At 50.4% G+C, this 4,021-nt stretch overlaps 1 pseudogene; it reads left to right on the forward strand.

The window, feature by feature from the left end:
- The first annotated feature begins 1,630 nt into the window (after positions 1 to 1,630).
- LOC105067512 (ubiquitin-conjugating enzyme E2 E3 pseudogene) lies at positions 1,631 to 3,360 on the forward strand (annotated as a pseudogene).
- The last annotated feature ends 661 nt before the right edge of the window (positions 3,361 to 4,021 follow it).

Genomic DNA, 4,021 nt, shown 5'->3' on the forward strand with positions numbered 1-4,021 from the left:
GGGAAATGTCCTGGAAGTGAGACCCGAATTGGGTCTCAAAAATTCCCCTCCAGATGACAAAGTAGGACAGGCTCCCTCTGGCAGGAGGGGAAGCTTAAGTAAAGCCCAGAGCTGAGAAACAGCCTGCTTTGCAAGAACAAGCGATTCTGGGTTGCACCCATCCTGTAGGCAGGGGCTGCCGGCAGGGGAGAGCTTTAAGCGGGAAAGTAACAGATTTGCCTTGCGGGTGGAAGTCTCCCTCTGGTGGCCATGTGGAGGATGGCAGGGAGGGAACAAGCCCTGTGAGGAGGGGATTAGCTGCGCTCATAAGGCTTTAGTTCACACAAGTTAGACCCCTCCAGATCAGGAGGAGAAATCACACAGTGTTGAGGGTTATTATCTAGATAAATGGGAAGAGAAATGGTACAGGAAAGCTCCTTAAGAGCTCCGTACTGTGGAGCTCAGGGCTGTTGAAAATAGAATAGATCCTTTAGGCAGTCTAGTGACCTACCTTCTCTCTGGGCACCTGGCCCATGCACTTCCCCAAAGAGAAGATCCCATAGCAAGTGCTTATCACCGCCCAGCCTGGAGCATTCTTTTTCTAACTTGCACAAAGACCACCTCTCGGTGCATGCAGCCCCCAGGCACAAGGAGACAGTACTCTTGTGTATCTGCATTGGGCTCTGTTTGCCAGGCACCTTGAATCCTATGCTAAGGAGTCCACACTTTCTAACAACAAGGATCCAGTGACAGTGAGTGGGGGGAATGACACGATGAAAGCAGTGTTTTAGGAAGAGCATCTTGCCAGCATGAGAAGTTGTCAGATGGGAAATGAGAGGCAAGACCTCTGCTCTCTGAGGAGTGGTCCTAGAGAAAGTCCACGGGAGGGGTGGGGGTGTGGAGTAAGAGAAGAAGCTAAGAAGCCCTTAGAAGGAAGACAGGACGCCAAGAAATGTGACTTGGGTTCTGGAAGGTAGGGAGAGAGGAGGGAGGTAAAGGTGATTCTGGCGTCGCCAGGGTGAAACTGGGGAAGGATAATGTCTGGTTGCAGCAGGCAGGGCAAGATATGGAGCTCACTGGACACACGGATGCCACTTTCTGCCTGTAGACAGGTGACATCTCAGGGCTAGAGGGACAGGCAGTTGGGGAGGACCTACAGGGGCTGGAGCTCTGGAGGAGAACCAGCAGGAGGACTGGAGAGGAGCCCACGTTAGGGTCTGCGTGAGTGGTGGGTGAGTGGGGATGGCTCTGGGCTGAAGTCTGACCCTAGCAGGATTCTTACTGTCCGGGTCTGGAGCTTCCAAAACAGCTATAATGATGCCCTAACCGACCCTAACTTCCTCCAGCCTCCTGGGTCGGCCTCTGCAAGTTCTAGAGGCTCCTCCCCACCCCAGCCCTCCGCAGGGCACCCCTCTCTTCTTTCTCTGAAAAGGCTTCCAGGGCGGCGGCGGCGGGAGGCTACAGCGCGCGGGGGTGTCTCGCGTCCCCTCCGCCTAGAGCTTGAGCCCTTGGCGCAGCCGAGCTCCCACCGACCCACCGCCTATAGCCTTTTTTCGAAGGCGCTGGGCGGCGCCACCCTCCGGCCGGAGCCCGGCACTGCACAATCCCTCCGACTTTGAATGCCCCGCATGCCCCGACCACAGCCTCCTCGGCTTCTTTTTTTCCCTCGCCCAGCTGCCTCCATTTCCTTAAGGAAGAGTTTTTTTCCTCTCTCCCTCCCCGACACCGCAACCGCGCGCAAGCCTGCCGGCCTGGGGGCCGAGCTTCCCAACAAATAACTTCACCAAGATGTCTGGTGATCGGCAAGGGTCCGACAGTGAGCGCCCCAGCACCAGCAGTAGTTCAGACGCGGACCAGGGAGACCCAGCTGCTCCACAGCCTGAAGAAGAAGAAAGAAAACCTTCTGCCACCCAGCAGAAGAAAAACACCAAACTCTCTAGCAAAACCGCTGCTAAATTACCCACTAGTGCTAAAAGAGTTCAGAAGGAACTCGCTGAAATAACCCTTGATCTTCCTCCTAACTGCAGGTCTAAAGGAGGCAGTATTTCCGAATGGAGATCTACTATACTCGGCCCACTAGGTTCTATATATGAAGGTGCTGTGCTTTTTCCTGGGTATCACATTTCCATCCAGTTACCCATTTAAGCCACCAAAGGTTACTTTCCTCACCAGACTCTCTCTCCGCAACATCAACAGTTAGGGAGTCATCTGCCTGGACATCCTTAAAGACAACTGGAGTCCTGCTCTGACTGGTGCAAAGGTTTTGCTGTCTATTTGTTCCCTTTGGACAGACTGCAACCCTGTGGATCCTCTGGTTGGAAGCATAGCCACTCAGTATTTGACCAACAGAGCAGAACATGACAGGATAGCCAGACAGTGGACCAAGAGATACGCAAAAAAAAAAAAAAAAAAAAAGTTCACATAATGCGTATGCAGTGTGAAGGAGCAGAGGGCATCTTTTCACTGGGCTGCAAATCTTTATAGCCTTTACAATACGGACTTCTGTGTACGTTATACTGATTCCACTCCTCGCTTTTATCCTTTGAAGACTGGGAGCCTCCCCCAAAAGGTAAATGCTATCGAGAGTTGAACTTTGTAGCTGTAGATTAGCTATGTTTAAAACTCCTAGTTGCAGGGGGTGAGTTTAGCTCAATGGTAGAGCACGTGTTTAGCATGCACAGGGTCCTGACTTCAACCCCCAGTACCTCCAGTAAAACAAACAAACAAAAACCAATGCCTACTTTCAAGAGTGGCTTCTTTGGGACGTCAAAATGTATTTTGTAATGTACTAAGGATACTGGTCCTGAAGTCTGCCAAATACTAGAGTGCATTTTAGCCCAATTCATTATCTGTATAAAGTTATAAAAGTAGCTGTAGATGACTAGGAATTATGTCATTTGTATTAAACCCAGATCTATTTCTAAGTATGTGCTTCATGCTGTGGTGAAACATATTTTGCCTTTTACCTTTGTCAGTTTGTAATGAGAGGATTTCCTTTTATCCTATGTAGCTCAGAGAGCCCCTGATTTATCATCTCAAACACAATAAACATGCTCCTGAAGGAGAAAACAATAACAATAAATGAAAATAAAATAAAAAGGCTCCCAGATGTTTCCTCCTGGATCCATCGTGTGAGTGGGCACCCACCCAGCAGAGAAATTCAAGGGTAAAGAAGCCTGTGGGTGATAGTTCTCTTCCGATCTACGCACAAGGACACGTGTAGCTGTCCCATGAACTTTGGAGCATCTCATCCATTTCCTGGGATAACCCCATGTTTGTTCAGTTGGAGAAAAATCAGGTCATGCCCTTGAGATTTGTGTACTTGTCTGTGTTGTATTTCAATAAAAGTTTTTTTTTAAAGCGCTCCACAACTCTGAAGTTGGTAGCCCTATGTTACCAGAAATTGAGGAAAACTGAGGCTTGGAAAGGTTAAATGACTTGGCCAAGTCATGATCAGTAGCCAGTGGAGCTGGGATTCAAAGCCGGGTCTGTGGGTGCCCTCCCCCTCCTGACTGCTCGGTGCCCCCTTCTCCCTGCTGCTCCCCCATCAGTGCTAAGATGGCCCATGGACCACTTTGGGTCCCCAAATCCAAGTTCTTTGTCTCCACTTGGAATATGAGGCTTCCAATTCTGTCCTATTTCTGCTCCCAAGAAACAGCCATTGTCACTGCACCAGAGGGGCTGTGTGGTACATGTCTCTGTGAGGACCCAGGACTAGGAGGCCAGAACCAGAAGGAACAGGACTCCTGCTCTGAGGCCTGGGCTCAGGCTCATCTTATTTAGAGTCTTGATTCCCACAGGGCTCTGGGCCTGACCCCCATCAGCCAAGCTGACAGTTGAGTTTGGGGATTTTGTTCCAAGTTGGAACCGATATGACAGCAGCTGTTGGGACATAATTGATGTGTGAAAGTCCATTCTGAGTGTTTTCCCTGGTGTACCCCTGGCCTGGACATTGGGATCTGGAGTCTGCACCTACAAGCTGGGTGTGTGTGACAAGGACCCAGAACCTGGACTCTCCTCTCTTCTCCAAGCCCAGTTCCAG

This window comes from Camelus bactrianus, chromosome 18 (assembly GCF_048773025.1).
Source record: "Camelus bactrianus isolate YW-2024 breed Bactrian camel chromosome 18, ASM4877302v1, whole genome shotgun sequence".
Taxonomy (NCBI): domain Eukaryota; kingdom Metazoa; phylum Chordata; class Mammalia; order Artiodactyla; family Camelidae; genus Camelus; species Camelus bactrianus.